The following is a 16,159-nucleotide window of genomic DNA, read 5'->3' as shown; positions in this document are numbered from 1 at the left end:
AGGGATCGTTCAGGAGGATGTGGAATGGGAGGAACAATAGGAACATCTGTGCCTCTCTATAGTTACAGTGTAATTGAGACCATATTTCATTTTGCTTTGTGAAAACTAGCCCTAGTATACTTGCTGTCGCCTTTCCCTGAAAGATGAGGCATTTATTTGCTGCTGTAACACTTTCAGCAGCTTTAGCAGCTCAGGTGGTCTACTGCTGAGAGGAATGTCGGGTAGCTGCAACTTTCATGGCAGCCTCTGTCTTCCACGTCGCGGCCTGGCCATGCCACCTCTTTTGTTTTACCACTTGCTGTGAGCACACTATTAAGCCAGCCAAACTTTGACAAGAAAAATGAAGTGTGCTATTTCCTGTGGCCTCGAGTGTCTTTCTGAATAATGAGTGCATTGCCCGCGCCCCCAATGTTGTCTCTCCGTCTCTCTGCTGTCAGTTTTCCACTTCCCCTTGAAGTTCCTGTCTGTTGACTGAGTGAACGAGTGTGTAGGTTGTCACTTGTTTCTGGAAAAAAGACTAAATCTGCGAAACCCAAAAGATGAGAATTAGATGAATGAAGCTGATTTTGTAGTTAAAATCCTTATCCTCCTCATCTAAAAAAAAAAAAGATGTATGAGAGAACATCATGAGATGTTGCAAACAGCTGCAACTATGCGATTACTAAAATTGATTACTTTATTATTACTTAAAATTGTGGCCTCCCACAACAAGCCACTTAGAAGAAAGGGGAGCTCCAGTGCTACCTTTCTTACCCAGCCTTACTTTTCCCAATTACCAGCATGTGAGCAAACAGTCTGACATGACTGACCTCCTCTCAGAGCGCCATGGTCATGACTGCAAGGATCTCCCTGCTTATTATGACAGAAGTGTTATGGTAATGGAAGGAAAGTCTGCACCATGGCGATAGCGCCGCAGGAATGGATAGCCTATTATCCGCCAATGTGTGTTGGTAGTAATGGTGAGACAGAGGGCATCCTATCTGTTATGGTGAAGATGCATTTTGAATGCGTAGAGATATTATATATCAGTGGATGATAATGGCAGGAAAGAGTCTCTTTTGGGTTGTGGTCATGATGCCAAGAAAATGTTAAACATGGTCCACACAGGATACTGAATACAGTGTTTTGGTTGGAGTTTATGGTGATAAATTGAGGGGAGTGGCAGAGTTTTTCCCTCTCTGTTGCTGTACTAATGGTGGGCCAGCCAATGTGTTCAAAGAGCGTGAATATCCAGGGAGAAGAGGACAATGAGGAGAGTGAGTGCACGTGTGCATATGACAAACAAGAGACACTCAGTAGAAAGAGAGCCTTAGTTAGCTGTCTGCTTGGCGCTTCGCCGCCCCTGTGATGTATGTTTATGGCCCATCATCTCTAGCCAATTACCCTGCCTCAGTGTAAGAGCGGAGCGCTTCTCATCCTGGCCGTCAGTATCTGAATGTGAAGAGAGACGGCAACAGTTAACGTTTCTGGACATCCTTGGCAAAGCGTTCTTTTCCTTAGGGGACTCTGGAGATTTATCCTCAGAAGTAAGCCACAGTATGCCGAGTTTGCAGCTGCTTTAGGAATTAATAGCTAGTTTATTGTCTTTGTGTGTCTGTGGGCGTGAATGAGTGTGATGTTTTTCTGTTTTGTTTTTTTATGTGAGTTGGAACAATATCTGTGCAAACTTTGTTAAATCTCATATTTCCCATGCACTTCTTAGTTTTCATCTTCATACACATAGTAGATGATTCACAGGTTGATGGATTGATGTGTGCATACAGTTAGATGCTATAAATGATGTGTGACCATGACACAGTGGAAACTGAACAGCTGTGAAGTGACCTTGGCGTGTCGGGTCCCTTTGTTTTCCAGGTACAGCTGAAGCAGACGTGTTCATGTATCCCCTCCTCAAATCCATCTAAATTTTACAAGGTAATCCTTTTCTTTCTTATTTTGTTTTTGCATGTGTTGTAAATGTGTTTTCTGTTACTTCAGAGCAGTTGCCTCACTTTGCTTTTCCAAAAAGCCGATTTTCATTTGAAGAGAAGTGACATTATAAAAGGTAAACAGCATCTAACACACAGCTCAGAGGGAATGACGACTAATTTCCTTTAAGCGGGGAGCTGTTCATAACCCTCTCGGCACTGACGAGGAGCATGACTTCATCTGAGGCAGTGCTTAAACTTCATATTTGAATGGTCTTTGAAAGTGAGAATGCAGCGTGGCAAGACAAGGGTTTATAAATATATGTTTAGCTTCACTCTTTTTTTCTTTCTTTTTGGCTCCATATTCACACAGTGTGACAGATTGAAACTGCAAAGCTGTGTTTGTGTTGGCTAGACGACGAAGCGCTCCTGCCCACAGGGTTTATCAGGCAGAGAAAATATTGACCACCAACAGTTGCACTTTGGTGGTGTTATTGCTTTTTGCACTTGTACGATACAGACAGCAGTCGCCAACACAATTGTAAACCCACAGCCATATTGACAGCCGCATTGCTCTCCTCTGCAGGACTACATATCATGCTTATGGTGTTTACTTTTTAGTTTATTTGATCAGAGTGCTTTATTTTGCAGACAAACTGTGTATAAGTGCTGGGACTTGATGAGAAGAAAAGAAAATACTTACTAGGTATTTAGGTTTAGGTGAGATGCAAAACCCGAAGGAGCCTCTAAATTTCCCTCTGAATTATAACTACAAAACAATCTGACAAAGCAGCTGCAGAGTGTGTGTGTGTGTGTGTGTGTATGAGTGTGCAGGACGTGTGGGTGACTCTCAATGAACCAGCTTGTCTAATTATTAGCGCACAGTTGAAGTCAATTCATCGACACAGTACGAGTGTGTAGCTGCCAGCTATCAGCTTCCACCACACGGCCGTCTGTTGTTGTAATTATATCCTCGCCAATATCACGTTTCAGTGTTTACATGTCAGTAAAACCAATAAGCAGGGGCAACATAATGAACTGTTTATTTAGTAATTTAATATTATATTATTATAAAGTAACAAGATGTCGTGATTAAGTCATAATGTTATTTCATACATCCAAAAAAGTCCATAATATTTCTAAATGAGCTGCTTTCGAAAACAAATAAATTAGTTGTTACTCTTTACTGACGTAACAGAGAATAGATGTTAAAAATGACTATTTCTGTAATGTTTTTTGCATGTTTCGTTTTCAGAAAAAAATAGTCAAGTGTTCTACAATGCAGCAAAAACTAAAATGCGTTATTTGTTTGAATCTTGATTTAACAGACATCAGTTTTCTTTTCAGTTTTCACTGACCAGCTTAAGTGTACTTTAAAAGATCTGAATATATCTATAATTTGATGCCAGCAGCACAGTCTTAAACAGTTGGGATAAAGAGCCTGTTTACCATTACACTCATCACACTTCCTTATAATTTCTTTAATTCACAAACTCAGGGTACACATCGTTTGAGTGTTCCAAGAGTAATCTTTATTCATATTTGCTGAAAACAAGATTTCAGCTTCTCAACAGTCTGCGGTTGTCGTCGTCTGATTCTCCTCATCGTGCTGCTCCATACAGTTTCAAAAGGGGACAGATGTGAAATACAGGCATGTCGGTCAAGCACGCACGCTCTGTGTCTATGAGGGAATACTGTTGGATGTCATGCAGAGTGACGCCTGGCTTTGTCCTGCTGATATAACCTCAGACCTTCTGGAAAAAGGTGTCACTTTGATGATGGCACATGTCTCTCAAATATTCCAATATATGCCACTGCATCAATTCTGTTTTCATACATATGTAAGTCATTTATGCCATGGACACTGATGCACCGCCATCGCTCAGAAGCACTGGTTTTTGCAATAAAATCATTTATTTGGACTTGTGTCTGTTAAATGAAGGTTCTAATGAACAAATGACACGTTGCATCTTTGTTGCATTTTTAAAAAATTCCCAACTTTTCTGGAAATGAGGTGTCTATCTGGGTGTTGATTACCTTTAAAAGGTCGAGCTGATTGCCTTTGATTTTATTTTAGCATTGATATTCATTTCTACTACTGTTCAGCCCCTCATGGAAAAATGTCTTTACTAAAGTAGTTTCTCTGTTTTTCTGCAGCCACAAATTCCAGGTTGAAATACAGAAGTTCAACTGTTATCATACCTGTTTTTGTTTTGATAATGTAAGACATTTTCATGTGCTGTGCTCTAGTGAATGAGACATTTGACATTCTGAAACAGCAGGGACTTGAAACAGCTTGAATCAAGGTGATCCCCCACATCTCATCTGTTGAAATGGCGTTCCAATTTTGGGTGAACATTAAAGATTCATGCAAACAGCTGTTTCTTCTACAGGACAGCATGGCACAGAGCATGACTGTTTGTTTAGATTTCAAATTATTAAAGCCTTGAGGGGCCAGATTTCAAAGAATAATACCTGTAAGTGATGCTACTGTATAAAGGCAGGGAGTAAACGCATGCCCTCCTCCCAACTAAAATGTTAGTATAACAATGGTCCTGTAACTGGCAAAAAGGATTCACTTCCTGCTGGAAAGAAAATACACTGAGAACGACTTCTTTAGTAGCGACCCAAAGAGTTTAGTTAAACTGAGCCATTAAGAAATGACATGTTATACAGTGAATCTGATACTATACCAAAGTGAGCCATGTTAGTCGAAAAAAGAAAGAGTTGATATAGGTCAGATGAGTCATTTCCATACAACACTGCCTTGACATTTGCCTGCCTGTTGAATTGTGAAGCAGCACACTCATAGAAGGCTTGAAAAAAAGGTGTGCATGTATTTCAGCTGACATTTTTAGGGTGCTCTGCGATAGATGCCGTGATAATGCATGCTATTTGCAGACAGCCGTGCATCCACTGAATGCAGAGACTGAGCTATAAGAATTCAGCGTTACTATGGGCACAATGTATTCACGGTGAAGGTGTTGCTCTCCCTCTTGAGCCCTCGTGCACTCTGATTCTCGTGTTTACTCTTACATTTGTTCTGTCTCATTTGTCCTGTCTCTGTCACGCATCTTTATACACTCTTTCCTCCTTTGCCCTAGTGTCAAGGGAGATTGAGTCACCGCTGCAAAGGAAAGCTTCATCATATCTTCATTAGTGCTGCATTGAAATGTGTATACAGTTTAAAAGTTTGTCTGCGGGCGCTTCTCTCCAGCAGCCAAAAAATACATCATTTGACCTGTAAAAGTGCAACATAATAGACTTCTGTCCTCCGCTGAGACGGACCACGACCTTCTCACAGTAGCATTGCAGTGACCATTTGAATGGTAATGTGACAGGTTGATTGCCAATTTGCTGCCCACACAAAGGCTTTGCTCCAACGGATCAAAGCAGAGCTCTGTAGTGACAACATGGACGGCTCCAACCAGATACCATCAGCTGTTTTTTCCTCCTTTCATTGTCAAAAATTACACACTCAATCACGGTGCCTGGAAAAGTGATTGAAAACATCAGTTTCCAAAATGAAAAAAAAAAGAGCGTGTTTTCAGCTATCAGCACAAAGTTGCACCACACCAAAAGCTAGCTCCAGTGCTAAACAATGTGATGGCAAGCTATTCCTGCTGGATGGCACAGTAATAGGCAGATGATACCGCTAAGAAATAACAGCTGGTTGAGTTTTTTTCCTAATGCTTAGGCACCGTCTCTGGCCGTCTTTCCTTGTTCATCAGCAGCTGTTAGCCATCGCACACATTCTCTGCCGGGGTACCATTTTTTTTTTCGTGGCACTTATTAGATGGATAAACGCATCGTGATACAAACATTAACTTATACTATGAAATGTTTATTGCCAAGTCAATTGTGACCTACTGACAAAAGAAAATACATGAGAAATACAGCAGGAAAATGAAATGTAAAATGGAGATCATATGACTTTGATTTGTTGATATACCAAATATTTAATTGTCATAAAAATCTAAAAATCTATCTAAATTGTTTTGTAGTGCTACTGTAGAACCTACAGTATATGATATTATTTATTGTATAAGATTTTAGTTCCATTAAAGTCAATTTGCTAAAGAGATTTTTATGTTCAAATAAGCTGTCATTTATTATTTAAAAAATCCTCAAAGTATATCGCTTTTTATATGTGCAGTGGAATCTGAGTTGATGACGTGATTTGGCTACACTCAACAGGTATTAGTTGTAGTTTTTAGTCCAAAATACTGCAGGGGAAGTAAATCAAGTCTTCGATAAACACCTTCAGCTGTGTTCAGATTCACACCTCCCCTGATGTATTCATTATTTCTGTTTTTCTCCCTCTTAGTATCAAATGGTGTTCAGACAGTGAATGAGCAATGCATTAGTGAATGTGAAAAAAAGTACTTTTTTGAAATTTAAGATGTTGAGTGTTGGATTTGTTAGCAGTGAAGCTTTGCTTTACCATGAAACATGCACTTAATCACGAGCCCTGACTGAATCTCACGAATTTCCACTAAATCTGCAGCGTTGCCCTCTGATTGTTAAACTTGGCACATTTCTCTCCGTTCAAACACAACACAACTGAACAACAATTGCATCTTAAATTAACAATTTGGGTTTAAACTTGACAGTCTCATCAGTCTTTGTACTAATACAAGCAGGACATGAATGTAGCAAATCAGACCATAATACCCTGTGCAGACTCCGGATGACATACATCATATCATTACAGAGACATAACCAGGCCAGAAATCAACCAGTCAAAGGATTTTAAACACTGATAAAACACAAGGTGTTATAACACCACAGATTTTAAAGAACAACATCAACATGGACAAGGTGTGGAAGTGTACCACAGGGGTTATGGTAGCGGAGGGTGAATGATTTAGTTGATGTAATTGAATGAATTTGTACATTTGGGCAGACAATAAGCTCCACTTCTGAAACATTCACAGTGTGGTATGAAGCTGCGCAGAGGAAGGAACAAACTGAATGCTGGTGAATTGTTGCCAGTGGAATCTCTGGATGAGCTCCCTGAAATCTATTAAACTTCCATGAGCCAAAGCGTGGCTATTATCGGTGTGATTTTTCACAGGCGGCCAATTTATCCAAAGATCCTTTAGAGACATAAGATGGCGCATTACAAGCTGCACTTAAAGTATGAATGTTAGCCACATCTGGAATCCTAAGTAGATGCAAATTATGTTTTGTGTGAACATATGAAAGTAGATTTGAGTGCGAGTTATATGTATTTATTAGTGCAGATAGATGGGCGAAGTAATTTCTCAAATCTCAAAGTATGTCTTATCTTGGTTTGTTTTTCTTTGTTTTGAGATATATATGTGTTGCCAGATCTGATGAAAATGTGAAGCAGAGACACAGACAGGTCACAAACTAGGATCATTTTATGCTGACGTGTTGGTCTGAAAAATGTCAATATCGTGTCAGAATGTTCAGTGTGGGGTTTGTCTTAAATTGTTTTATTATGTCTTTTGGAGCCAATGGGGCAAAATTATATTCACTGTCCGTGCTCAAAGTCACTTCACTTATTAATTGAAATGACTCTTGAGTTTACTGTTCTGTGTCTGAACATTTTCTAGTTTAACTGCTGATGATGCAAATGTGCTACTCCAGAATACGTTGAAAATCTGAAAAAAAAAGTCCATTTTACTGCATTGCAAAACGAGAGAATTCATGAAATATATGTTATATATATGAATACACTTCTGTTTGTAAGAAAATTGACCAACAAGTTAGCTGATGATGGGAGTTTGTCAACAACAAAGCATTGCTGTTTTTTTAAGGTTATGAGAAGCTTTGACTTGGTATGTGGGGGGATTTTTTTTTAAAATTTTGGGTACATGCTCATATATAAGGCAAAATACCTGTTGGAATGATAAAGTTGATATTTTCAGATTGACCATAATAGTTTAGTTTCATATTTTCATTTTCACTTTCTAATTAATTTTGAACTGTACCAGGGGAATGCCCAGGCAGACAATACTGTGTTGTTTGGTAGCTTTAGCTAACCTATTCATTTGCAATCCAAATTCCATCTAACTATTAATTAGATTTATTTTTCCCCTGTCAGAAATATGCTTTTAGAAGCAAAAATCGAGTTTTTGCAGTTCATAGTTTTGTGAAATACAGTCCGTTGTCAGTCTTAAAACATCTAGTTTCTGGCGTTAGTCACACAAACCCAAGGGCTCCATTTATTTTACAAATCCAACAAAAACAAATCCATCGTAGAGCGTAGTAAGGGGCATTTTATCATCAATTTCAGCCTCTTAGATCCTAGAGTATGTGTCAATCTAAACCACTCTTGCTAAGAGGTAGGTTTGAGGTAAAGGGAGTACAACAAAACATATCTTCATAAAAAAAATTTTTAAAAATTGGGGGAAAAAAAGTTCATATGTTAGCAGAACATACTGGATTTTTGTTAAAGCCCCGCATTAGATCTTCTCTCTGGATTTTTGGAATGGCAGAGACTTTGTTGTACACCCACATGGTGTTTTTCTGCAAGCTGGTAACCCACTCAGCACTCTATAGCTATTTCTCAACTTGATGTGAGAAGAGACTCACAGAGCCGACCCCACAGGGATGCCGATTCCCAGTAATGTTCATGGACTCACAGTAGCATCTTGCCCTTATGTCAGGAAAAAGGAGAGGAGTAGTGGAGCGAATTCAGGGAAGACTATGGGCTTAATGTAGATCTGTCATCAGTTGGCTGCAGCTCAAAAGAGCAGCATTGGCAGGCGGAGCACAGAATACATTTGAGCATCCGATCTATGCCAGCTATGCTCTAGCTTCTCTGAGGTAGACTGGCACAGAGGGGCCTGGCTTCAGGCGAAGGTGTGTGTTTCTACTTTCTGTGTGTGTGTGTCAGGGGGGTGAAGAGGTGTGGGCACATGCACAGTATCTCAACGCAAAGATCTGGAACAGTGAAAATATCACCAAAATCTTAGAAACAGAAAAAGGAGAAAAAAATAAACATGAAGAGAATGGAGAAAGTTTAATGAATAGACGCCTATGCTCGGGGAGTTGTGGGATTTAGAGACTTTGAAAAGCAGAATTATCTCAGAGTGGGTGATTGTGAGGAATAAAAACAATGGTGCAAAGACAGAGAGACTTGCTTGCTGAACCACATACATCTGCAGCATCAGTGTTCAGCTGTTGAGTGGACTCAGGGACGTGTCAAAATTGTGGCCCTCTGGGGTGTGTTTTCTTTTCTTTTTTTTTCTTTCAACATAAGCTTAATAGTTGAATGCTTTGGTTCACTTGTGCAATTGTGAGTAAAACACTATGAGTCATTTTGAAAAAAATACTGTCCAGCGCAGTTATGTTTTTTTTTTTTTTTTATCTAAACAGCTATGGTTGCTAGCAGTTAGGGGCGGTAGCAATGGTTATGCTTCAGTGTGATGGCAGCAGCTAGCATTAGCAGCGAGCCTGGCTAATGGCTGCTCGCAAGCTTAACCAGCTGGTGAACAGTGCATTTCTGTCAGTTTTGAAAACCAGAAGAAGTAAATACATTATCATTATGATATTTGCAATTAGATGTGACCACTGTTGTCTCGTATGTTTGTGTCATTTCTCTTGTAGCTATGGATTCTAAAAACAACCAGAAAACCTCTCTTCACATTAGACCTATGAAGTAACTACTCTCATTGTCAACTATCTTCAATGTTTAGTGAGAAAGAGGTAATTTTTAAGGCAGGTAAAAATGAGCGGTGCTTTAAAAACTCACGTTAGGAAAGTGAAATGTTATATATATGGTAAGGAAGTTGTTTTATTGGTCAGTACCTTTCCCACTATCCCCATTTTCCCCAGTCAATTTGTCAAATCGTATAAAGACAGCTCGATTAAACTAAAAAAAATGTTGTATTTCCATCTCTATTTTAAAGTTGTTCTTCATGGGTTTAGGGTTGACTAGTGCTTTAAGTTTAAGTATTGCTCCTTAATATCCTGCTGTGGTTTAAATGTACATGAGTTGCTTCTGTAGCTGGTTTATTTGACCAGAAAATTTTGGGTGAGATTGGCTGTGGTTCAGAATCACCAGGAAATAGTCTGTTTCATTTGAGATACATGGTTTATTTTGACTGGTACCTGTCATTTTCACTTGTTTTTTTTTATACATTTTTCAGCATTAACTGCACTGTGTATATAATAGTGGGAACTAATTAGGAAGATCAGTTTGCCTGATGTAAGGTGAAGTCAGGGATTGTTATTTAAGCATGTGAAAAAATTATTTTTGGTTCACCCATTGTGAGAATAATACAAAAAACAACAACAGTGGTTTCATTTTCTGCTGCTTTATATTACTATTCCATTTCAATTCACAGGGAAATATTGAATTTTCTATCAAACTTGAAGAACTTAAATGATAAAGGTTTTTTATACAAAATACTATATATAAGTTGAAAAAATATGCTGCATTATTATACAGTTGGTTGCAGCTAGATTAACTGGACTTATTTGGTCTGCAAACAAGTTTAAGTAGGTGGAACTTGTCAAACTATCGTCAACATGAATAGCGAGATGGTCACTTTTATTCATATAACCTCTCCTTATTTTTGTATGTTGTGGCCGATCAATGTAAAGAACAGGTGATTATATTATACAATGTTGTGCTGCTGACTGTGTGTCACATGTCCTTATCTTTTGGTCAGCCAAATTAAGCATGCTTGACTGTGCCCTTACAGTTTTGCATTTCTACAGTTGACAAGTTGACACGCCATCTGTTCTTTCAGTTTCGTTCAAACTAAGACTGTAAAAGCTCGGGTGCTGATTAGCACAACATTACAGTCTTGCTGCCCAACAAAAGACGTCTGAAAAGGAATTTCCCTGATGTGTCTTTTTATTTACATGATCACTTACATTGATTTATTTAATTCTTTTTTTTTTTGTCTTCAGATTTCCTTATCTAGGACCACATTGCCAGGGATGTGACTTTAGTTGTGGTTAGTAACACATTTTTTTCCATAAACAAGCTGTTAAAAATAGCATGGATAATTTGCATGCAAGTGTAGCATGTGAGCTCAAGAGCAAACCTTCTCAGTAGAAATAGTTGGAAAGGCTTAAATAATTCATTTCTAACTTTGTCTCAGATTTAATGGGAAGATTCTGCCACTTTTTGACTTTGACTCACAGCTTTGTGGACCAATGTTTGGATGAGTCAGTGTGATGCTGACCACAGTTAAACAAGCTTCAGCTACAGAGTATATACTGGTATTTTGATGTTTTGTTTTTTTTTGTCAAATTTTCATTACTTTATATTCTTTGATGTTCATTAGGCAATTTCATTTTTGTTTGTGTTCTTCAGTGCAAATTGCATTAATGTACTTGCAAAATACTCAGGTTAGAGTGATTATGTTGCAAACACAGATGCTCTGGGTGAAAAAAACCTTCAACAAATTACAGTGGTTGGTAAAGGAAGAAAAACTCTGACAACAGAGGTGCCAGTTGTACTCAGTCTGTGTTTATCTCTGTAGCATTAAGAGTTTGTAAAAAGAGAAATGCTGAAATCACAGCCTGACCTTGCTAATCTTACTCTGCAGAGGCTCAATAAGACTGAGAGAAGCTGTACAACATAATTCCAGTGTTTTTCTTTGTATGTTATTTTTAGTATTAATGCGTATGTGTGCCTGTGAATGTTTATGTTCTGCCTTTACCCGAGCTCAATGTCAAATCTATTTCCAAACTACTGATTCAGCTAGTTGTGGAGATATACCATGGTGGTGCCAGTGCTAACCTTTAGAGATTACGGTGACATTAAAACCTGTGTATAGGGAGCGGGGAGACCCAACCTCTCGGCACTTCATCTGATGCAAATGTCCTCCCTCACCTCTATCAGCAAAAGTAATTATGGCAAACCACTATGACATCTCAGGCTATGCAAGAGGGGGGAAGCGTACCAACTACAGGCCTTAGAAATACACCAATCTCCCTGGGTAAGGTGGAGACAATTATCTGTTCACGTGAAAAGGTGACGTTGAGAGAGGAGCCCCTGACACTGTGAGCCCCAGCTCCTCAAACTGGAGTATAGTTTGTGCCAGAAGCCTTGAGGTACTCCATCGAGAAAATCAAACAGCTTGTAACATGCTCAGGGCCTAGGAGTTGTATTTGTGTAGTGGTCTCTCTTTCTTGGCAACCAGGCTTCATTAATATGTCAGCAAATATGTTTGATCTATATTTTCAAATGTATTTTTCTCAATAACTGCACAAATAAGGAACTGATTTTCCACATTAGCATTGTCACGGCTGCAGTTGTCATAGAAAGTCAGTTATATAAGTGCCTGAGCGAAGCAAGTATGGGGACTCATCCATACACAGATACTTTGTTTAAACAAACAAACAAAAATAAATCCTAATCATTTTCATTCACTTTACATATGAAAATGCAAAAAACAACCAAAACAGTTGATGAATATCGACAGGTGTATACACCGCGCCAAAGTGGCACATGCCTGCCTTACTAGTTTCTGAAATACTTGTCTTGACAGTCCAAATGCTTTCTTATGTGCCATCTCCCAACACGTTCTCATTCCCAACCAGTCATACTGGTGCTTAGTCAATAGCCCTTTGCATCACTTTTCAATGCACGGTTTACCCTCTGTGGCAGAAAGTTATGCAACTACTGCACCATTTGAAAATGGTGACAGGAGAAACTCTGACGGCACAGGGAGGTTGGAGGGGAGTGTACTTAGTTAAGGAAAGGATAATATTGAGGTTACGGGTTAAAATACACGATAAAATGCATTTTACTATTGAAAGCTTTGCAGACATTTACCATGGTTACGTTACCAACTTGGACCCTGTTTGTTCATTACAGATACAACAAGCCCCTGATCATTTTGTAAGTTGTACAATGTGAACGGCACTTTCTTGGTAGCTCTGTCAGGTAATCTTAGTACACTTGTTTTTCCCTCAATGTGCAGGTAAAACAGCTCACTCATGAACAACAGTTTTGCCAGAACAACTTCATTCTCAAAGTTGTCCCACAAGCTAGACGCCCGATTGGGTCTCATCCGAAACGGCAAATGTTGGTAGTGGGTTCAGTGTTGTAGCAGCCCACTGTGACACTTAAGTTGCTCAATATAGTCTTTGCAGACATAATAAACATATAAAACATCTTGTTGATAAGGTTACCTCCGGCACTATGTCGCCCATGTCTGCTGCTGCCATGTAAAACGTGTTTTTAACAAAAGTCAAAACACACATTTTTTTATTCAAATTCTTATCATTCCAGGACCTCAAATTCTGCTGTTTTCTCAAAGCACATGTTGTATTTAACATACACATACAGCTATTCTTTCCTGACAGTAAGCAGAATGCAAATGTAATACATAATGCATCAGTTTGAAAATATACAGATATGAATCTTGGTCCATATGGTCTCACGACAACCTTACATAATTCTGGATCATTTAGTGTTATACAAAAGATTTTTTTTTAGTTCTGTTATGGAGGCAGGAGAGGTTGTGGATTCAATTACAGGGCTCTTATGAAACTTCAAATGAGTCAGGGACAGTCATTTTCTCACTTACTTTATCCATACATCAATCGATTTTCTATACCCGCTTTAACCAATGCGGGGGAGCCGGAGCCTATCCCAGCTGTCGGTGGGCGAAAGGGAGGGTACAGGCTCCAGTCCATCACAGGGCTCACTCACTTTAGTTTTGTTGAATGTTTCTTTTCTCTTGCTGTTGCTGCTGTTACAGATTTGGTTTAGGAATCAAAGCTACGAGGTCAGGATGTAGCAATGATTGTAGTCTGTCTTAAATTATACATTTCTCGTGTGTATTGAAAATTAATTGCTGAAAGTTACCCTCTGGTTTGATTTCTTAATATTAGGGGTCCTTACAAAAAACAGTGGTAAATGACTTATTTGGAGATAAATTACTTACTACGGCTGATTATCTTAGTTTTCTTTAGTAATTCATATACATCCTTAGACGGAGTTTTGCCAATTAAATATCAATGTAAATTTGCACTGTGTAAATTCAAGAAAATCCCATCTTCCATTTTGGTGGCAGTCATAATCCTCATCAAAGAGTTTTCCTACCTTTTCTCCTCCAGTAATCATGTTTGAATTGTCCGTGTGTTTCTGTTAGAATACTTTACCTGGCAGAGGGTCTCTGCAGCTGACCCTGCTGTTCAGAGTCAGTGGACTGCAGTGGCCCAAAGCAGCTTACGCTAACCTCTAACCCTCTTGCAGTCCCGGCAGCCTTCACTAAACAACTCAACTGGGCAAGATCCTCAATATGTCTTGGTGCTTTCTAAGATTGGCCCCTCTTTGTGACTTTTTAGCAGTAGCTACATCGACATTCATGTAAAAGTAACTGTATGCAAATGTTTCCCTTTTTGTTTTAAATGATTAAATATTGAAAAACTTATTTGGTACTGCATTGATTCTAGTCTATTACCTCTAACATAGATTGCCAACTTACCACAGTTAGAGTAATCACATTCCCCTGCAGTGAACAAATACTAGTATCTGAGGCATTTTTCTGTGTCAGATAAGCTGTAATTGACACAAACAAAGAACAAATAAACACTAGCAGAAAACTCAGTCTTTTCTTGACCTTTAGTGCTCAAATAACACACTCTACTGTTGTGAAGGAGACACGGACTTCAGGGTGTGTCGGTACACCATGACATCACTGCCGGTGTCGGGTGCTAGTTTATCGGAGCTCACTCCCAACCACACCAATCACAGATCCTGCCTGTGGTCAGAGGAGCAACTGACGGAATTTTGAACCACAGAGTGCTGTGAAACAGCCTTTCAAAAAGTTCTTTTTGACATATATTTTGTGGAATGGCCAGAAAACACGTTCGCTGGCAGATTCCACTGTATAATTGTCAATTTAATGTCTTTGGATTTCTTGAAAAGGGATTTGTAAACACCAGTTTTTATTTTTACACTGTATCAAATTTAGAATAGAAGTGTTCACTTACGAAAGAATTTCGAAAGAATTACGAAAGGTTTTCTTTCAAATTAAATTTATCAAACATCAAATCCATCTTTTTTCTGTAGTTCTGCAAAAGAAAGTGTTGTGAACATGTTGTATGGATGTAACAGTTCTGAAATCTGGATGGAAACTAGAATACAGAGAATGTCACAAGATGTAGCCCTAACCCCACCCCTAGCCACTGCTCATACAGGATATCTTACAGAACAGTTGTAATTCATCAGATAAAGTTCAGAATAGTCAAACAGAGACAAAGTGATAAAGTGGTATATGTGACAGCCATGGTGGTGGAATGAATCAAGCAATGGAGAGATTGCCTCATCACTGTAGCAAAGAGAGATGACAGTTAAGGAATAGCTACTGTAGTAAGATGCATATGTAATGTGTTAATAAATTATATTTGAGGTGTTGATTATGCTAATGCAGGTAAATAAGGGCACTTTAGAACTATCAGAATAAGTGTGTTAATTTTTAATTCACGTTTGATCAACCAGTTACTTGCAGATCTTATGTGCAGTCAGAAAGACTGCACACAAGAAGAGCATGCTCAAACTTGCAGCTTTTCTGATTTTTCTTGAGTGTTAGAGGGGATATGTTGTGAAAAAAATAACTTACTGTTCTTGAGAGCACAAACCCTGCACTTTGCTTCAAACCCCTTAAGTCTGAAACTTTTTTGTTGAGAAGTTACATTATGTAATGCAGACAACCTGCCGCTGTATTGATAAGATGTATGACAAGGCTTGCGTAATTGCAAAAACAGTGTGCAGTGTTACCTGGTCACTTTTTGTAGTTATTAAAGGCATATTTAACCCATTAATGTGACTAATGTGAAATTGTATCTTATTAAAAATTTCTAGACGTTTTCCGACCTTAACCATCTCTTCCAGTCTGTTTAGATTTAGAAAGAAAGTATTTGTTAAGCCACTACTTTTTTAAATTGTGATGTCATTTGTAAGAAGAGTGTTGATTCTGATTATTATTGCCCCAAAGGAATGAAAAAGTTATAGACACATTTTTCTTTTGCTTTTTTTCTCAGTCTGGAAATTAAAGGGTTGATGAAGATGTTGATCTCCAAGTATGGTTATTTGATCATATTAACGTATATAGAATGGTTAAACTGAGTTATAAATGGTATACATTATTCAGAGTTAAGCTGTGTACATCTCCTGGATGATCCATTACTGTTGATGAGAGAGCATTGCTTGTTGGTACTGATAACTTCACTCCACTCATTCACTAACACTCCAGAGTGCTAAACAGTTTCCCTTGTGTGATCAATAAAGTAGCTATGTCTATATAGAA

At 38.6% G+C, this 16,159-nt stretch overlaps 1 protein-coding gene across 1 annotated transcript in view; it reads left to right on the top strand.

Annotated features, from left to right (window-relative positions):
- Positions 1-16,159, top strand: part of mgat4c (mgat4 family member C) — a 66,059-nt gene that overhangs the window by 8,984 nt on the left and 40,916 nt on the right. Inside the window, exon 2 of the mRNA XM_072385270.1 lies at positions 1,855-1,914. The gene's annotated coding sequence lies outside the window, so the exon portion shown is untranslated. The remainder of the gene's footprint in view (positions 1-1,854; positions 1,915-16,159) is intronic.

Source organism: Leuresthes tenuis, unplaced genomic scaffold (assembly GCF_036924035.1).
Source record: "Leuresthes tenuis unplaced genomic scaffold, fLeuTen1.0.hap1 SCAF_5, whole genome shotgun sequence".
In the NCBI taxonomy this organism is placed as follows: Eukaryota; Metazoa; Chordata; class Actinopteri; order Atheriniformes; family Atherinopsidae; genus Leuresthes; species Leuresthes tenuis.
The sequence above is the reverse complement of the archived record's forward strand: the minus strand, read 5'-3'. Positions and strand labels throughout refer to the sequence as shown.